The 21,453-nt window shown below is 39.6% G+C and overlaps 1 protein-coding gene across 7 annotated transcripts in view; it reads right to left on the minus strand.

Moving 5' to 3' along the window:
• FAM110B (family with sequence similarity 110 member B) overlaps positions 1–21,453 on the minus strand; it is a 140,104-nt gene that overhangs the window by 66,535 nt on the left and 52,116 nt on the right. The window contains exon 1 of one of the 7 annotated variants that reach the window (XM_074318652.1): positions 20,471–20,619. The exons of 5 other annotated variants lie outside the window; for them this stretch is intronic. The gene's annotated coding sequence lies outside the window, so the exon portion shown is untranslated. Of the gene's footprint in view, positions 1–20,399; positions 20,620–21,453 lie in introns of those variants that run through there. One more of the 7 variants, XM_019718191.2, reaches the window with a different exon arrangement.

Consider the following 21,453-nt stretch of genomic DNA (forward strand, 5'->3'; position numbering starts at 1 on the left):
CTTGCAAGATAGCAGGGGTGCCAAAAAAATGTATACAAGTGGACAATTTGGTCAACGTTGCTCAAGAAATAGTTCGCCATAATCAGAAGTGTCTGGACGCTGATGGTAACCACTTTGAGCACCTCTTGTAATTGCAGAAGTCAAATGTGACTTGTATTCATCTTCTGTTATTGGTATATATTGACTATTACAATTTTAATAGTTTTCCTTTCTTAAAATGTGTATACATTTTTTTGGCACCCTCTGTAGATTAAATGATATACATTTGAAAAATGTTTCTATGGAATATAAATTGGGGAAAGTTTATAATGAGGTGTTTAATTAAATTTAAAATAACTACTGATGTGAAAAGTAGAGAGAAGTTAGTCAAATGCAACTTTTGTCCCTGCAGCTTCTATTTGTTTTCCCTCTCTTCTCAGTATGTTCTACAAAATTAACAGTCCTGGGATGATATTAATTAAATCTGTTAATCTGTTAAATGTATTTCTCATTAATTCCCAGAAATTAGTCTGTTCTACCAGTCTAGCTCCAGTGCAATGATAATATGCAAACTTCTCATTTTTGTAGTCTTGTTTTGCTTTGACTTTTATTTGAAAACCTTTATAAAATGCTGACAACTTCAATAGCCATTATGATTTGTTCTGAAGAACCAAATATTCCCAGGGATTAATTAGTAGCCATGAAAACGGAATACTGACTAAGGGGCATCTTTCATCCTTCAATCTTTGTATACCATAAACTGGGAAATAAACTAGGGAAAGGAAGGCTATGGCTCATAAACTTCCAGGGAAAGCAAAGAAACTCATGGTCCATAAATTCAAGAGTGAGAAATCGTGTACAAATGTAGATACAGACAGAAATTCAGAAAATATGATGGAGACAAGCCTGCTGAAGAAAAACGCTGCGTGTGCTAGCATCATCCATGTGAATTATGAAAGCGCAATCACCATTGTCAGGAGCTGAAACTCCAAGAGAACTTGGCTTCAATGATTTGGCCTACAGCACAGCTCCCTAGAGGCTGCCAGGATACAAACTAGTAAAACTTCTAGGCATTTATCTAGGCATTTATCTAGGAAACAGCCAACAGCTCTGCTTCCTCTTCATTTAACAGACTGCGAGCTCAAAAAAGGGGGCACTTTTACAAAGCCATTTCATTAATTTGTCTCATGCGTATTTTGTATAAGACATTAGCAGATGCATTCTAAGAGAAGGAAGCAACTGTCCTTCCTTGGGTCTTATCTTTCAGCATGATGAGAACCAACATTTGTCTGAAACTGAGTAAGCAGTTAATTGGTAATCCTTTTCATTGCTATTCTGTGAGGTGAGCCTATATATTTTTTAACCTCTGGAATAAGCACTTTGCCTTTGCATTTCAATCGTCTTGTTCTTGATTCTGAAACAGCATCCGTTTGCTCAATGAACAGTTTTAGTCACCTACTATGTTCCAGGACTGTGCTGGACACTGGGAATACTGCAGGCAGTGAACCAGAGTAGTCCGATTCCAAATGCAGCTTCCATTCTAATGAGGGAGATAAACATTAAGTGATCCATTAACAACTGAGTAATTATGATAGTGTAAGCTGCCAGGGAGTGCAGGCTGCGAAAACATGCAAATGGGGTGGAGAGTGTGGTGGTCTGTGTCTGAAGGAGGCTTCTGGACGGAGTGTGGGCAAGGGCCAAGAGTGCTGCCAAGGTCCTGGACAGGCCGAGGGACCCAGAGGACACAGAAGGGAGTGGAGACACAGCTGCAAACAGCACACAGCTGCAAACAACCCAGCTCTGTCAGGGGAGGGAGCAGGGGTAGCAGTCCACGATGGTCCAGGATGAGCCGTGAGAGGACGAAAAGGGTTAGGGCAAAGCCCTCTGGAAATGTGACTGCCATTCCTTCCTTCCTTCCAGTTCTTTCTAGTAATAGGTTCCCACTATCTTTCAAGTCAAAACCCTCACTTACCCTTCCTTGAACATAGAATAAAAACATGTACATTTCACATTTGCTACAGTGGGCAAGGAGCAGAGTCACCACAGAAACAGTTTACCTCACTGAATGGGCCTCTTCACATTCTTTTTCGATTCTCTAACCTGTGGAGAAGAAAGCTGATATATCGAGAATTTCCATGTGGAACTCTGTTATAGCTTTTTCCCCTTGGAAAAGAAATCGGGTTCACATATTAAACACGATTAATGGCTCCCAGATAACTTTAGACTCATCATAATATTCTCACCAGAAGTGCCTCAATTTCAGTTGTTTGTGAAACTCCATCTTGCTGGAAGGGACCCAGGGCAGCCGTTTCTCTTCTGAGTTACAGAGACCTGGGAGTGGGGGGCCTGACCACAAGCTGGGCCACCAGGGCTGATATTTCTCCCATTTGGCTGGGGTACCTCCAACCCCTCTACTGCCGCAATTCTGCCAGGGCAGGGGAGAGAGCAAGGGCCAGTGTCCAGGATGGTCCCGGATGAGCCACAGACCCCAGCCCACATAAAGAGTGGTGGGTGGGTCAGAGAGTGTTGGAATAGATGGCTTGTAGCATTTCCACGGTGGAATTACAGGTCCCCAACACAAACTCACTGAACGTGGAACTGGGCAGAGATACTAACAATCGGCTCCCCTTAGCCATCTGAGGGGTTCTAGTCCACCACTCCAAGGAAAAGAAAAGAACGCACAGGCTGCACAAGTCTCCTCTGGCCATCAGGAGTAGGACAACCACTGGCCAAGTATATGGGTCATTAGCGGCCCTTCCTTCTCTGTTCATAACACCCACACACATGGGTTTTTCTTTCTTTCTGTTTTTATTTTATTTTATTTTTTAAGAATGTGGCACATGGGATTCTCAATGCAGTTGTAACATGGTTGGGCTGGGAAATTACTCCAGCTGCTCCAAAGGCCACGTGCAGCCCTCAGCTCCCTGTTTTCTCAGATTCTTAGCATCCACCCTGTTTACCATGAAGTGACCCCCCCAAGCCTGAATAGAGCCTCAGAGGTTCCTTTGTATGGCAGAGCAGGACACCGCTGGCAAGTCAGCCCTGGGGGGCCTCCCGGGAAGGTACCTGCTGAGAAAAATGATTATGTTTGGACAATTGTCTTGCCAGGATACGTAAGCAGACTGCATGAGTTTTCTCTGTGGGACACGGTTTATAATCCAGTTGGGCATCTTGAAGTGTCTTCTCACAGGCTTGTCCACACCATTGCTTTTTCCTTCTTTTTTTCTCCTAAGGATTCATATTTTATAGTACTGGTGAAGAGAGATGGAAGGGTAGGGGACAATGAGAGAACTGTAAAGGTATGAATTTCGGGGGAGGGTGGCTCAGAAGACACTTGGTCATGGAGGCTTGCTCGCTTTCAGTGGCTGGCAGTGGCTACTATACAAGCCCTAGTTACCTTGGCTGTCTGACAGCTTCAAACACACCACGTCTATCTGTACGTTGAAGATATAGCCAGGTCATACACCCTCATGGAGGCACTTTCCAGGACACACACCCTTGCATGGCTGGACAGCATGTCAACGGTGCTTGGCCACAGTGCTTGGATGGATCATCTCCCAGGGGGCCCCTCTCGCAATTTCCTTGGACCACCTTCCTACTATATCCCTCTATAAGAAACCTATGAGGCCTTCTGTCATCCCAGCCCACCCAACAGATGGACTACCACCGTCAGTACTTTCGGACTCTGAAATGGCTTTATCATAGGTCACCAGTGCCCTGGGATAAGCCCAGTCATGCCTATTTAACCAAGAATGTAACTGATTTCTCAGGTCTAGAAGCAAGAAGTCACATGGTGAAAGAAAAAATAATTTCTTAGCTATGGGACTGACCCTCAGAAAGATTCATACAGACAAAATTGACACGTGCTTATGTCACAGACTCTTCTGTACCCTTCTCACATGTAGCACCCAGGCCCCAGGGCTTCAAAGTACCACACACCTACAAATGTAGGTCTGCCCAGCCCCCAAATCTCCTCACATCCTAAAACTACCCAGTCAGGCCCTTGACCTCCTACCTGAAAACATGACCCCTACTTACACTGGGCTAATTTTTTTATAAGAAGTACACAAGACTCCCATGCTGGAGGTGACCTCTTGAACCTGCTACGAGAATGGTAACCACAACGTCAGTAGACCAGGGCCCTAACTGAGAAGACCCCACAGAGGCACATCCGTGCAGGTGGGCAGAATAAATAAGATAACTGGAATATAGTAGTGAAAAAGGAAAAGCTAAGAAAACTGAACAATTAGGGTAACGTAAGAAAGTTTTGAAATTTTGATGCAAAAAGCACATATATATATGCCTAATGAACAGACTAAGAAAGACCTTTGTTAAGACAGTTTTATTCTGCATTTCAGGATTCTAACTCACAAACACACTGTTCTTAAGAAAACATCTTTTTGATTCACCTGCCTTCTAGAGCAGCTTTTTGTTGCCCAAAAAGACTGTTTCTTAATTACAAAGTCAAATAATCAAATGCAGAGAATTTTTAAAATCTCTCACTGCACACAAATGTAAGCATTGCATACTAAAGGGACTTTTATATCCTGAGAAATTAAAACTCCCATTTTCCTTTCATTTACATTTACATAGGTCTACAAGTCAAACATGGGTTTGTTCATGAGCTGGTAACGTAGGATGCCATGGACATTTCATGCATATGTAAAGACCTGTTGGTGTCAGAACACACACGTCCAAATGGCATGCAGACAGTAGAGTGCTCAGAATGAAGAGACATTCTGGCAATTAAAAATTAATGTTCCTGGGCCAGCCCGGTGGCTCAGGCGGTTGGAGCTCCATGCTCCTAACTCCGAAGGCTGCCGGTTCGATTCCCACATGAGCCAGTGGGCTCTCAACCACAAGGTTGCTGGTTCTACTCGACTCCCACAAGGGATGGTGGGCTCCACCCACTGCAACTAAAATTGAACAGGGCACCTTGAGCTGAGCTGCTGCTGAGCTCCCGGATGGCTCAGTTGGTTGGAGCATGTCCTTTCAACCACAAGGTTGCCGGTTCGACTCCCTCAAGGGATGGTGGGCTATGCCCCCTGCAACTAACAACGGTAACTGGATTTGGAGCTGAACGGCGCCATCCACAGCTGGGACTGAAAGGACAACAACTTGAAGCTGAACGGCACCCTCCACAACTAAGACTGAAATGACAACAACTTGACTTGGAAAAAAGTCCTGGAAGTACACGGTGTTCCCCAATAAAGTCCTGTTCCCCTTCCCCAATAAAATATTTTTAAAAACAATTAATGTTCCTAACAAAAATTAGTGTTCCCCAATAAAGTCCTGTTCACCTTCCCCAATAAAGTATTTTTTAAAAAAATTAATGTTCCTAACAAACTCTCTTTAAGAACAACAAAGCAACTGTTGTGGTTTAAGACATCAGTGATTTGTACCTTAATGGGAAGGATTTAAAATAACTAATAAGATTAATCCTTAGCATCCTGACTTACAGCTCTTCAGAAATGAAAGTTTAGGACAAAGAAGAGAGGGTTATTTAGGAACCTAAAATACTAAGGGAACTGCTTCGCTAATTCAAGAAATGTGTACTGAGTCCCTAATAAGTGATCATGGGTTGGGATATGGCCCCTCCCTTGACAGAGCCTATAGGTGAGGGGAAGGAAGCCCCTAAGAGCCTGACGGAAGGGGAGGTTTTCAGAAAGGGGAACCACCAAACTAGGAGGTTGCTGAGAGTCAGTCCTGGGCATTTGCCGTGGGCATTTTCTTTAAACATGGAATTCTGTCCTTACTGTGCTAGTGTGATTACCACCTTTAGTCAATGACAAAGCTGAGACATTGCACCCATGGGCGCTGCGAACATGGGACGAAGCTACATGGAAGAACTTCAAGTATTCCTGGCATGAATGCTCATAATTATGTTTTAACATTTCTAACTTTCAAAGATTACACTTCTATCTAAACAAATATGTAATTATAAGAACATAATTTGCTATGAGATTTATCTGGGATCTTTCTGATGCTTTTTAAGTTAATAGAGGCAAAAGGACATGCAAAAGGGTCATATCAAAACGTAGGTACACATAGGTACACATAGCAAGACAGAAGGTTGAAAGGCAGGTCGAGCCCTAACTGGGGACAGCTTTGGACCCTCATAGTGGGGAGAAAGCAGAGGAACAAAGACCACACTTTTGTTTTAGGAAGACTTGTTAATGTTCTCCTCTCTATATGGACATACAGATTTTTCTCCAGGAATTATATTTTCACCTCAGACTTTTCACATAAAATGAGGCAATCTTGACATGTATGTCCTTTAGGGTAGTGTGTAAAGGGTCTGTCTCTCAATGAAAAAAAATTATATAAAACAGAAAGGATTTTGTGTATTTATTCAGCAAACATTAGTGTGTTCTTATGTGCATGGCACTGAAAACACTAAGATCAGTAAAACTGCCTTAACTCCAAGGTGTTAAAGAGGCTCCGGAGGCAGACGGCCCAGCAGTTAGGTATGTGCTGAAATCAGACTGTGAGATATGCGGTTCCAACACCCACGGGCAATGCAAACATGGGCGAGTTATTTAATCTCACGTGTGTCTCACTGTCCTCATCGAGCAAGTAAATCATACCAACAGACCTTTCCTCCAAAGTTTTGGGGATGATTAAATATGAAGTTAGATGTGAAGCACTGAAAATGCCACCAGTTGCAAGTAACACCCAATTACTTATATGTGGGCCCTTGAACTTCCTCGGTTCTCAAATGGGTTGTTCATTATCAAGGCTCTTCCTCCTTCATAATGACACTTAACCGTATTTATTTAGCTCCTATCACTTGGCAAATACGGTGCTAGGATGAGAACACGGACCTTCAAAACCAGAGGAGACAGATAGTCCAAACCAAAGTCCATGATCAAACCTGAACAGAGTTTTCACATTGACAAGGAAATTTCACATACATTTTCTGCTTTAAGACGACCCAAAATGCTGCCCAAGCAGTTTCCTCATTACTATTCCCATTTTGGAGATAAGGAACGAGGCCAGGGCAGTTACAAGTCTTGTTCAGGGACTCCAGACATAACTCCAGACATAACTAGTTCCTGTTTCACTCCTCTTCTCATTAAAGCCATGTTTGTTTGTTCCTACACACATAAAATTAAATACCCCGTGGGAGCAATAATTAGATATTATTAAGTAATCTTATATATAATATAATAATTAAATATTGTAATCTAGTAATAATTTGATATAATAACAATTAGATATTATTATCTAGTAAGACCTATGAGTTAGGCTGCAAAAATCGTCCTGACCTTAGGAGCTTCCCTTCTGTCCTCAAGTCATGGACACAGACAGACATCTTGTAAAATGAGAACATGTTTACCTCATCAATAACCTCTGTGCTATCAAAAGGACCCAGTATTGGACTCTCTCTATATAGTGACCATAGGATAATTCCTACAAAAGTTTAAATTACAGTAAATGGACTAATGCTCTAAATTTCAGTTCTGTCTCCCAAAGTGGAATGCCTACACATTTCAGTGAAATAAATTTCCTATAATTTTCAATAGGTATGAAGAACACCGGCACCAGTTTTTGAATGTATCTCTACAACTACTGTCCAACATCAAGGCATATAATCTTGCATGCATAATGCATGCTGCTATTTTAAGCAAAAGCTACATGGAAGAACTTCAAGTATTCATGGCATGAATGCTCATAATTATGTTTTAACATTACTACCTTTGAAAGATACACTTTTATCTAAACAAATATGTAATCACAAGAACATAATTTGCAATGAAATTTATCTGGGATCTTTCTGATGCTTTTTAAGTTAGTAGAGGCAAAAGGACACGCAAAAGGGTCATATCAAAACTTAGGAGGTTATAGCCTGAATGATACCTTTTAGGGGGAATTATGTCGTTAGAATAATATACTTCTCACTTTCTACCCCAATATATTTTCCCAATCTAGCTACTTTCCAGCTGGTAACCTTGGGTAAATTAATTTCTCTATGTTTGAATTTTCTCACCTGTAACATGAGGATGAAGGTGTATGAATTAAAAGAGCTACTACATAAAGAAAGCATTGAGGCAGTGCTCAGGATTCTGCAAACATTATCTAAGTTCTCCCTGCTTGGCTGATGGCAAAATAAAACATCCAGGTAAATGATTATGTTATTAGAAAGACCAACCTTCTCCCAGAAAAAGAAGTAGATAATATAAACATGGAACCACCATGCCCTGAACAGAACCTGGATGGGACATGTTATATTGTTAAGAGGTTGCTAACAACATCTAGAAATTCTGAAACTTAAATAAGCACAACTTTTTTTTTCTGAGGCAATGTGGGAAAACTTCTTGTAATTTTTACAAATGTGTATACTGCTTCTCCTGGCTATTCACTTTGGGAAAATAATCCTAATAATTGGGGTTGTGTGCAAAAATAAATTAGAAATAATTGAGGATATGTGCAAAAAAATAAACATACAAGTAAGGTATATATCACAGCATACTTTGCAGAGAAAAAGAAAGAAAATCTTATTCAACAATATCCAATTGGTTACATAAATGACGGTGAATAAATAAAATTAATGGAACAGCATGCAGTTATTCCAGTTACACTGTGGAATAGTATTTAATGGAAATATAGCTGAATATTGAGTCGTAAATCAGTGTATATTATGATTCCATTTTTTGTTAAAATTATGTCTGTGTATATGTGTGTATACACACACACACACACACACACACACATCCGTGTGACTACATACAGCACCAATGTCTAGGGGGCTAATGCCACTGTATGGCTGACTTGTGTGAATTGTTTAATTTTTCTACTGTGTTATTACTAACATTGAACATAAATTGTCTATTCAAATTCTGTATTTTTTTCCCACTCCCACCCAAGGAAAAGAAAAACTACAGGTGTCTCAGGGTCAGAGATCCTTGCTGCTTCACTGCCCTGGTCATCTGATCTGTCCTACAGCCCATCTACACGGTACAGCTTAGCCTTGTTAACCAGCTAGTAAGCAAGTGGCAGCCTCAGCAAACACGGTTCTGATGTGCTCGTCCTTCCCAGCCATCAATCAAACCATTAGAGTGGGAACCAAAAGCTCAGCCTGGATTGTCAGTCAATTTGCTGATTATTATTAAACATTAGGGCAAGACTCTGTTGGCCCTGGCACAAGTCCTCATTGCTAAGTGCGCCTCAGATATATATTCCTTTCCTTAGCCATTTGGATAATTCTCTCCTTTTATTCAAAGGCATTCTTACACACTTGGAAGATATGGCCAGGTTCAAATGTCTGGAAAGAAGCCAGTAAGTTTAAGTGATGGAGAAAATGGAAAATAATTTCTTTGGATATAAAGTTAGAAACATTAGCATGATTCAAGATTGACTGGAACCTTGGCATGTTTCTGAAGCTTTATGGATTGTTACTACTATAGCGGGAATTGAGTTTAAAATAGTAAAGCAATGACCTTTCAGTGTGTCTGCCTAGCCAAACTCTATTTTTACTTTTGCAGTTTAAAAAACCTTGCGAACCATAGCTCAGCATCATTAATAGATAAGGGTCTGATGGTTTTTTCAGAAAGGCATTTCCATTTATATGTGTACATTTTAAAGTAACTTTATTATATCTAGGGACCAATTTTTAAGTTCCACAATAGAAATTAATGTACAAATGGGGATTTGTTTAACAGAAACTTGCCTTGAAGCAAGTTGAACTCTATACCATCTATATAGTTAAATGTGTAAATTACCTCTAAACCCAAGACTTTTTTTTGCTTCTGAAAATAATCACCCTCCAGTTTCTTTTTGAATGTTGAATTTTTCATAAATGGGGACTAATTTTCTGTATCTGGATTTCCTCTATTTCTCTTTCTACTTCCATATGTAGAGATCTCTTTCCATGTCTTCTTTTACAGCAAAAAAATAACTTTTCATTATGTAAGTCTGTTAAAGGCAGTGACAATTACCACTCACTGACTTCAACAGAAAAAATACTGTGTCCTTCAAGAATGAGGAAGAAGCTATTTGAAGAGAAATAATCCTTTGAAAATATGGACATCTGAATAGTTTCTAAATAAAGAAGCAAATCTGTGTCACTTATTTAAGGCTCTTTCTTGGGTTAACAATTTATGCTTTATGGACACAATAAAGAAAAGAGTTATTCCTCCAAACATTACTGGAACAGTGTAAATATCCAGTGATATTTGAAAGTCATTTTTGCAGATGTGGGTTCTCTCTATGTAGGGCACCTTTTCTAAGCCCAGTATCAGTGTATCGGAGAGAACAAGTACATGGAAAAGATAAGCTTCATTACATATTACTTTTATTGTGTGTATGTTATTAGCTTTGAAACTGGAAGTGATCTGAAGGACGTGAATTCACCTGAAGGAAACTTTCTTAGGTTTCTCTTTTACTTTGTTTTCAAAGTCAGATTACAAACTAATTTAAATTTCAAGTATTCGATTATATTCCTCTTGAATGACTGCTCATATCTTTGCCAAGTCAATGCTCCCATTCAGGGAGAAGCTATTTTAATTGCACTGCAGGCAGGTCTTCTAATGAAGAAGAGAGTCAATTCCTAGTACATGGAATATCACACGATGAATGCTTTTCATCATAAAGCCCGAGTCAAGCCTACACAAGTGGTTCGCTTACTAAATTATATAGAAGGCTTTTAAATTAATACTGCAGAAATGTCTGTAATGGGAATAAACGGCCAATGGAAGAGGTCGATTCCATTGACCATTTAATAAAAGGTCAATGGAATAGCACTGCAGGAGTCCAGAGGGCAGTGACAGAAACTGCCCACCTGACATCTTGATGACATTTACACATTTTATAAACTGAAAAGCTCTTACAGTTTCAATCATCTTTCCACAAAGCATAATTTTCACATTTGTTTTTATTGTTGAATAGGAACAGAAACAATCTGAATATGCGATGTGAGTCAATGTCAGATTTTAAAAAGGTAGTACCTGGTGTTCCATTATCCTGAAGGTGGGGTGTGGTGGTGCCGGAAGGGAGAGTTTAGCTACTTTCATTTTGTCAACAGTGGGCATAGTTCATCCACACAAAAGAGTGGACCTCGGTTTCTCTGGGTGAAGTAAGTAGAAAATCTTACAGGCCTTGATCCTCCATCGGTAGTGATGAGTGGTCCAATAAACAAGAATTAATACTCCAACTCCCTGAGCTCCAGGTGAGACAGCGGGGGCCTGCATAGATGGGCAGGGTCCTCCTGCCTCAAACCCCAGCCTGGACAGGCCAAGAGAGGAAAGGCAGAGAAGGAAAATCTTTCTTGATTTGTAATGACTACTCTTCTTAAAATTTCCTTATTTTCAGCAATGGAACTTACATAGAATTTCTTGTACGTCTTTTTCATCTTTCTGCAACATAACTTAATTTCTGTCCTCCCAAAATATGCCGTGTGCTGTGTACCTTTTGGGAGAATGTATTTTGCAGAGGGGAAATAAAAACCCCATTGGCAATCAAGAAAATGCAATATAAAAGCATTGCTACTGTAAACACTGGTTGGTCTCAATTGTGTGAAATTAACTGGAATTTCAGTTAACTTATCTGATTTACTAGTTTTGGGCTGCTCTGTAGTTTGTGCTCACTCATGCCTTCATACGTATTTCTTTTCAGCATTATTTCTGGACCTGCACTGCAGTGAAACGAAATGTATTACACCAATTTTCTCATATCTGAACAAACTGAAGTCATCCGATGCCAAAACACATTCCACTTGAAATATTCCATGTCAGAATCATGTATTGGTGATATTTCACATTTGTGGAAATGGGAAACACTATGAGGAATCCAGGTGGTGGTTCCTCTGTGTTCCCAATGACAGGAAAGTATCCTCCTCCCAGGGGACGGGCAGCTGTTTCATAAAGACACTGAAATTCCAACATGTGGTGTTAATAAGAATAAACAGATTGATAAAGCAGAAGAGAGTCCAAATATACATCCATAAATATACAACTAATTTTTGACAAAGGAACTCAGAAACTTCAATGGAGAATAAAAGGTGTTTTCAACAAATGATGCTAGAACAATTAGATATTCAGTTGGAAAAACAGTAAACCTTGACCATTACTTCACACCAAAAATATCAATAACCAGAGATAGTTCATAGACCTAAACATTAAAAACTAAAACTATAAAGCTTCTAGAAAAAAACACAGGAGCATTGTTTTTGCCATCTTGGAGCAGGTAAACATTTCCTAGAATCACACACAAAAAAAAACACTAACGGTAAAAAAACAAACAAAGGCAAATTGGTCTTTAAAAAAATTTAAAACTTCTGCTCACCAAATGATACTGCTAAGAAAATGAAAGGCCAAAACACTAAATGGGAGAAAATAATCCAATACTTATATATGAAGAAGGACTGACTTATAGGCAGAAAAAATAAAAAACTACAAACCAGTATCAAAGGACAAAAATCCAACATAAGAAGGGGCAAAAACCTGAACAGACACTTCATAAAAGAAGATACACAAGAGATCTGTAAATACACGAAAAGTTACTCAACGTCATTAGTCCTGAGGGAAATACAAATTAAAATTTCCAGAAGATACCATTTCACAGCCAGTGAAATCTGTTCTATTCCTTAGAGATAAAAATACAACACCAAATATTGCTGGGGATGTGGATAAATCAATTCAGGTATACTCGTATGCGCATGGTGGTAAAACTCAGCAACAAAAGGAAGGAGCTGCTGGTACAGTAATAAGGATGAATCACGAAGAGATGATACTGAAGGAAAGGACCCAGCACAAAGCATATTTACTACTGTATGAGTCCATTTATGTAGATTAAAAAACATAGATTTAAGAACATCATAAAACTAATTTATGATAGAAATCACAACATGATTTCTTCTGAAGTGAAAAGGGAAATTGACTAGAATTTGACAAAAGAGACTGTGCTGGGCTGATGGAAAGTTTTATATCTTTATTAGGGTGGTTACATTGTACATAAATTGATTTCACTGGCTATGAAATAGTGTCTTCTTGTAGTTTTAATTTGTATGTCCCTCAGAACCAATGATGTTGAGTATCTTTTCATGTATTTATAGGTGTGCTTTATATCTTTCATGAAGTGTCTGTTCAAGTTTTGGCTCTTTTTCATGTTGGATTGTTTGTCTTTTTGATACTGATTTGCAGTTCTTTTTTTTTTTTTGGCTAAAAGTTCTTTTTCAGATATAAGCATAGAGAGGATGCCAAAACTATGTATACACATTTTAAGAAAGGAAACAACTATGAAAACTGTAATATTCAATATACCGATAAAAAAAGATGAATACAAGTCACATTTGACTTCTGCAATTGCAAGAGGTGCTCAAAGTGGTTACCATCAGCGTCCAGACACTTCTGATTACAGCAAGCTACTGCTTGAGCAACGTTGACCAAAGCGTCCACTTGTATACATTTTTTGGCACCCCCAAATACTTATCAAACTAGTACACTTAAGATCTGTATATTTTACCTAAGAATACCCCATATTACATAAAAAACAAGTATTACCAATATAGTCTTACTAAGTTTTTAAAAAGGTTTTATTACTGATTTAATATCCTAATAAAATTATTTTTATTTTAAATGAAAATAAAATTCTGAAGCTTCCAATTTCTTTATATGTAGTATACTATACATAAAGAAAAAAAGATGACAATTCTACATGAATTTACAACGGTTATAGTCTATTTATTTGAATGTCATATTGTGTCTCCATATTGAGATTATTTAATTGGGACCTGAGAATATTTCTTCTACTTGTAAGCCTTTGAAATACTTATTTTAAACAGTTAATCACTGGTAACACCATTTCAAACACCTTTTCCCCCCAGTTATTTTTGCCTCTTTAGCTTTTATCTAACCAATTTTTCTTTATTTGCCTCATGGTTGTAATAAAGCACTTTTCTGGAAGAAATACATATTTTATATAAATATGCTATATAAGTTGCCTTTTTTTCTGAATGGCTTGTATATCACTCTTAAAAACAAACACACAGGAAGGGAGGCTCTAGAAGAGGGTAAACGGGGTCTAATACATGGTGATGGAAAGAGAACTGACTCTGGGTGGTGAACACACAATGTGATAAATAAATGATGTATTACAGAATTGCACACCTGAAATCTACGTAACTTTACTAACAATTGTCACCCCAATAATCTTTAATTTAAAAAAAACAAACAAACAACAACAAACAAAAAACACGCAGCTAAGCATCTTGAGTTAAGATCGCGTGGGGTTTGAATATCTGTTCTACACCTTACCAGTTATATGAATTCAGGTTAAATTACTTAATTTCATTCCGATGTAGTTTCTTAAATAAAAATAGCTGTATCAAAAGCTATTTCATAGCTTCAGGAGGGGAGGGACGTTGGAGCTGGCCCCCAGCAGCTAATAAGGAGGTTTACTGACCCTAGATAATTTAAAAATAATAAAGCCCCATGCAGACAATTCTAAAATATATCAGTGATAAAACACCTGTCCCCATGGGGTAAACTGTTCCCATTGATACTACAAATGACAATTCAAAGCAATACAATCTGGAGGCCACCTTTGAGGGAGTGAAGGAATGAAGAAATAACACAAGAACCAGGTCAGTCTTTCATTCAGTTATGGCCCAGAACAGCTAACCTTTATTGAATACTTTCTATGTGCCTGGTCCCATTCTAAAACACATTAATAACTTAAACCTTGCAACAATTCTATGAAGCAGATACTACTGTCACCATTTAACAATGGAGGAAACAGACTGAGGTCAATAACCTTCTTGAGGCACCAGCCAGTGAGTGGTGGACCAGGGACACCCTGGCAGTCATCCCAACGTGTACCTTTGAACTTTGAAATCGCACTATTGTTTCTGAGCTTCCAAGCCTTCCCAGCAGCTTTAAAAGGTGATTGGGAAGGCAGTGGGAGGGTAAGAAAGAGGGGACTTGATTTAAAACAGTCTGTTTTGGAGAATTTGGATCCTCAAGCTTGACTCACAACAGAAGAAATAAGAACAATTAAAAGGACAGAGATTCCAGCTTTATTTCTTAGAAAACTAGACTATAGTCTAATTTCCCAATGTTCATGAAATAGAGAAGAGTAGACTTGCCAGAAAACAGTGTGTTTTGCTGCCTAGATGTCTCTCTCTCTCCCTCTGTATGTGTCCCCAGCTCCTCTCACGCACTCTACAAGAAAGACCAGAATTTCCTCCCCCATGCCAGCATCTCGTGCTCTAGGGGTCCTCACCTGGCTGCCCAGGGCTGTGGTCCTATGAGTTGGCCAGGTGCTCTCACCAAGGAGGGCAGCAACCATCCGCAGGAGCCAGCAAATGGGAGCAGAGCCCTCTAGGCAGCCCATGACCAGCTGAGTGTGTTTTCATGGCAATGAACTTGGTCCTCGGCCATGGTGTCTATGTGGCTATAAACCAAGCAGTAATTAGATCTTGAGATTTAACACAACCCCTCTATTGCTCTCATTTACCAGCTCCGGATGGGAAAGAAAGGCAGACCATTCACTTTGAGCCTTGTGTTCTGCCTTAGGCCCCAAAGCATAAGGTGAATACATTCTCTCATGGTCCTGGGTGCACAATGATACCTGCAATTACACTGGGGATGGGGATGGAAAGAGCACTGGGAGAGAAAGGATTCGTCCTTATCACATTGGAACACATTAACAACCAAAATCCTATGGAAAATGGAACAACAGTTCAAATAAACTACGCATTAGTATGAAAATTTAATTGACCAATCAGAAAAGCGTGGAAATCATCACAGACACACGCACTCACACAGGAATCTATGCAAACTAAGCTTTCATTTGATGTTAGTCAAACCAAATTCAACCTTCACTTTAGGCTATAAACATGTCATCTTGGGCAATTTATAAGGGAGACCTCAGGAGACATGTGAATTATGCCTTCATGAAGATTTTAGTTTTAAACGTTATCAAGCCCTGTGAAAATGCAACCTGATACTTAGGTTTACATAGAAATGTCAGTGTTCTCTTTTAGTATGACTGGATGCTTTTTAATTTCTACACATTATACTTCTTAAGTTAAATTTTGATAAACGGCAATGGAAGTAAAAGCTAAAATAAACGAATGGGACTATATGAAACTTAAAAGCTTCTGCACAGCAAAAGAAACCATCGACAAAACAAAGAGGCAACCAACTGAATGGGAGAAGATTTTTGCAAACAGTGCCTCCGATAAGGGGCTAATATCCAAAATATACAAGGAACTCATGCCACTCAACAACAAAAAAAACAAACAACCCAATTGAAAAATGGGCAGAGGACCTGGAGAGACATTTCTCCAAAGAGGACATACAAATGGCAAACAGACATATGAAAAAATGCTCAACATCACTAATCATCAGAGAAATGCAAATAAAAACCACAATGAGATATCACCTCACCCCAGTCAGAATGGCTATCATCAACAAGACAAATAGAAACAAGTGTTGGGGAAGCTGTGGAGAAAAAGGAACCCTCATACACTGTTGGTGGGAATGCAGACTGGTGCAGCCGCTATGGAAGGCAGTGTGGAGGTTCTGAAAAAATTATGAATAGAATTGCCATATGACCCAGCAATCCCTCTCCTGGGCATCTACCCAAAAAAATCTGAAAACATTTATACATAAAGACATGTGTGCTCCAATGTTCACTGCAGCTTTGTTTACATTGGCCAAGACATGGAAACAACCAAAATGTCCTTCGATAGATGAATGGATAAAGAAGTCGTGGTATATATACACAATGGAATACTATTTGGCGGTAAGAAAAGATGATATAGGACCATTTGTGACAACATGGATGGATCTTGAGAGTATAATGCTAAGCAAAATAAGTCAGACAGAAAAAGCAGAGAACCATATGATTTCACTGATATGTGGTATATAAACCAAAAACAACAAAAGAACAAGACAAACAAATGAGAAACAAAATCTCATAGACACAGACAATAGTTTAGTGGTTACCAGAGGGTAATGGGGCAGGGGATGGGAGATGAGGGTAAAGGGGATCAAATATATGGTGATGGAAAGAGAACTGACTCTGGGTGGTGAACACACAATGGGATTTATAGATGATGTAATACAGAATTGTACACCTGAAATCTATGTAATTTTACTAACAATTGTCACCCAAATAAATTTTAAAAAATTAATTAATTAAAAAATTTTGATAAACGGTAAAAATTGAAATGGTACTAAAAAGCTAAACATTTCAATTTTATTTGTTAAAATAACCCATTGGCTATCTTCTCAATGGACTCATCCTGACAACTTTAAAAAGCTAGGTATCAATTATTCAAAAATTACGACTGAAAATTTTGTTTAAAAGAAGTTACACATTTTAGACCAGCGGTTGGCTGATTTTTTCTAAAGTGAATATTTAGAAATAGAGTGAATATTTTAAGTTTTGCAGGCCACAGTCTCTGCCTTGACTTCTCAACTCTACCATTCTGGGGTGAAGCTAGCCACAGTCAACATGTAAACAGATGAGCATGGCTGTGTTCCAATAAAACTTTATTTATAAAAACTTGAGTGGGCTGGATTTGGCCCATGGAAAATGGTTTGCCACCTTCTCATGTACACTGGACTAAAACAGTATGGAATCTTGTTTCTAATATTGGAAACTAAGATTTCGAGCAAAAAAAGAATTATAAAAAGCAACCACTGTGTCTACTTGTATACTAGATGTGGCAAATGTTTCTTAAGTGTCTTGAAATTACTAATTTTTATCATGAAACAAGATTTGAAGGTGTTTATCCTTTCTTGCACATAGCACAGTAACTAACAGGTGTTAGTTAATGCTGATCACAGTTGCAAACAGAGCATGTGGCATGTGTGACTCCAGGTGGCTAAAATGAGTGTCCTACTTATAAGGGAAGGCTTCATTTGACCAGGACTGCATCTCAACAGGCCTAAGGCACCTTAAAAAGAAAAAAGTCACTTCTGTCACTTAAGAGCACAATTGCTTCCCTCAACTTCAAAGGGGCACTGAAAATGCCATGCTTTGAAAAACACATAAAACACCAACGGAGTAGAGAAAAGAAAGGAAGATGTCTCCTTCTCAAATGACAGAAAAGAATTTGTGTCCAGAGGTTTAAAAAACAATGAATTAAAATGTAATCTTTCGATCAGAATGGTAACAATTTAAATGCCAAAAAGGAACATAACTCCAAATGGAAAGAGACAAAGACAAAAAAAGATGCTGTGAGAGGGACAGAAGAAGAATGAATCTATTCAAATGAAGCTGGCTAACACAAGGTCCTCAGCAATGCACACCTGCCTTGCATCAGATCTGAGCAAATGCTCACAGCAGGTAGGGTGGACAGGTCTGCTAGACTTCTAACACAGGAAGTAAGGGTGCAAACAGAAAAACGTTGTTGCTCTCTGGCCCCTCTGCTCACTGTCCAGTGAGAAAACCAGCATGGCTGCTGTGGTCTGGCATCGTCATTACAGAAGCCAAACCACTCAAAACCCAAACTCTCAAAGGTTGCCACTCGAGTACTTTCTGTAACAAGAGAGGGTATGAATACCTGTCTCCGTTCCCAAAGATTTTATATCACCATCTGTGTAATCCTTTTTTAAAAAGGTGCTACTTTGATAATGTAGCAATTCAATACTAAATGGCCCATCTGATTATTATAAGCAGAAGCTTATAATAAAACATCTGATAATAAGGTGTAGAAAAACGGAGGGTACAAAACAGGGAAGGACTAAGAAAGTGCTGTGAAACAATTGTTAATTTTTAAGATATGTCATAAATATCTAACTAGTCTGAAAAAGAAGTTTACAAACTAAAGTGAGAACTGATACAAAAACATTTGTATTCACAGTAGAGACCTTTCACTTTTGAGGTTATCCCCACACCTACTGTCAACTCTGACGAGCCTCTAGTTACAAATATACAGGTCCAAGGGCTTTGGGTAAATACAGATTACAAAAGGGTCCAGACCTGACTCTCACCAACTAACTCCCAGCTGCTCTGTTCTTTGCAATCTCAATCTTCTCCTGTCTCCTAAATTCTCAGAGGGCATCCTCCTATCCTTGACTATTTGTTTAGTTGTGTCCAAGTGAAAAACCACAGCAAACTATACTCAGCTAGCAGTGGGTCTTCTGTAAATACTATTTTGAAAAACCACACTGATGGTTTACCGATTTTGCAGTAATGAAGGTGAGAACTAGGTTGAGGTACATAAAAGTTCTTGCTCTGGTTCAGCTGGGGTTGGAAAGAGACTTTGCACGAATATATCTATTTCTTCTCAGGAAGGAGGGATCTGGCCCTTTGGCTATAAAATGCCCCTAGCTGGTGCTAGAATCTTCTGATCAGTAGGTGACAAGAGGGGTTTCATATTCAGATTCACTCCCCACCCACCAGGGTCCAACATAGAATTCTGTATCTTGAAAGCAAACAGAAAAAAAACTTAAGTGAGCTGAAGTTTTGGAGAGGAAAAGAAAATATTTTAAGGCAGGCCAAAAATTGAGCAAAAGTTTATAATAAAACGTAAAAGTTACTAAAATAAAATCATTGAAAATATTTTACTGCAGCACCAAAGCTCAGGTCGTAAACCTTCTTCCTGCCTATCTGTAGTGACCGTCTTAGGAACCTAATGGCTCAGCCTCCATCTACGTACTAAAGACTCTCACATGTGTGTCTCCAGTCCCTCCTCTCCCCTGACCTCCACACCGGTATATCCAATGGCAACCCAGTATCTCCATTTGCATGTCATCAGCAGCACCAACTTAAGGGGTCCAGAACTGAGCTGCTAAACCCCCTCCCAAACCTGTCCCCCACCACACTCCCCTCTGTCAATTAATGGCAGCATTCTCTGTCCAGGTACTTTGGCCAGAAACCCAGAGTCATCCTTTATGGCTCTCCTTCCATCACACCTCACATCCAAGTTGTCATTAAATCCCATACACTCAACTTTCAAAATGTTTTCAGAACCTGACCATTCCTCACCACCTGTACAGCTGGACCCTGGCCCAAGCTGTTATCACTTGCGCTCTGAATTACGACACCTGTCCTACCGCTCTTGTGTAGTCTCAGCACAGTAGCCACAGACACTCTGCTAAAATGAAGGTCAGACCGCATCACTCCTCTGTCCAAAACCCTCTAACGACTTCCCACTGCCTTCAGGGCAAAAGCCAAAACTCTAACAGCCCAATGGCCCTTTCCACCCTAGTTCCAAACAAACTTACTGACCTCACTTCCCGCAGCATGACCTCCCCCTCCAAGCACTCCCAGGCCCCCTCTGCCTCTGGGACTGCTCCCACCCCCTGGAGCCCTTTCCACAGAAGGCTACCTGGCTCATACTCTCCCCGGGGAGCTCTTGACTCTGATATCCCCTTCTAGTGAGGACTTCCCTGGCACCCCATCTGTATCAGTTTTCTTTTGAAACTGAAACAAATGACCACAAACTCTGCTGCTTAAAACCATACCCATTTACTATCTCACAGTTTCTGTCAAAGTGCAGGCATGGCTGAGCTGGGTCCTTGGCTCAGGGTCTCACAGGGTTGCGATCAAGGTGTCCTGTGGGCAGCCTTCCTTTAAGAAGCTCGGGTTCTCCATCCAGTCCCACGGCTGTTGGCAGAAGTCAGTCCTTCAATCCTGGAGGACTGGAGTCCTGGTTTCCTGCTGGCTCTGAGAGGGACCTGTCATCTCCAACTGTCATCTCCTAGAGGCAGCTCACAGTCCCTGCCCCCAGCCCTCTCGCAGCTCATTTCTTCAAGGTCAGCAGGTAAATCTGCTGAGATGGAGTCTTATATAATGTAACCTAATAATCACAGCAGTAATATCATCACCTTCACATACTCTGTGAGTCCCCCAACCCAGTACAGTGGCATCTGAGAACTCTGCCTATGACCTTCGCTAAAATGCCACCATCCCACTTCCGCAATACACACATCTATCCTTGATCTCTGCTTCATTTTCCTCCATAGTTCTTTTTATCATCGGAAATACCAAATATTTTATATCTGCTGTATTTCTGCCTCACCTCACTAAAATGTAAGCCTCACCAGGGTAAAACTGTTTGTCTGTTTTTGTTTACTGCTCTATCCCCAGCCTATAGAAAAATAGCACCTAGCTCGGAGCAGGTTATCAATAAATATTTATAGGTTAAATAAATTATTTCCTACGTAGGTTTGCTTCAAAAACATCAGCATCTTAACATCTTTGATTTACTGCTAAGCTGCAGATTTCTCTGACCTTTTTCTACTGTCACTGTATTGCATCAGAACTTTGTTTACTCACAAATGAAGCTAAACGTTCGCCTTCCCCTGGTAACAAAGCTATACAGTTTTAGTTTATTTATAGTTTTATCAGCCAACTATGTGGTGAGAACGCCACATGGATTTGCAAAAGCAGCATTTTATACTTATGTGAAAACAGCTACCTTTTCTCTCTGGTTCCCAGGCTCATAGTTGACCTCTATGTTTGTTTCTTTGTCTGATCTTAAAAATTCTTCAGCCAAACAGTGAAGGAAATGGGAAG

Source organism: Rhinolophus sinicus, linkage group LG14 (assembly GCF_036562045.2).
Source record: "Rhinolophus sinicus isolate RSC01 linkage group LG14, ASM3656204v1, whole genome shotgun sequence".
Taxonomy (NCBI): Eukaryota; Metazoa; Chordata; class Mammalia; order Chiroptera; family Rhinolophidae; genus Rhinolophus; species Rhinolophus sinicus.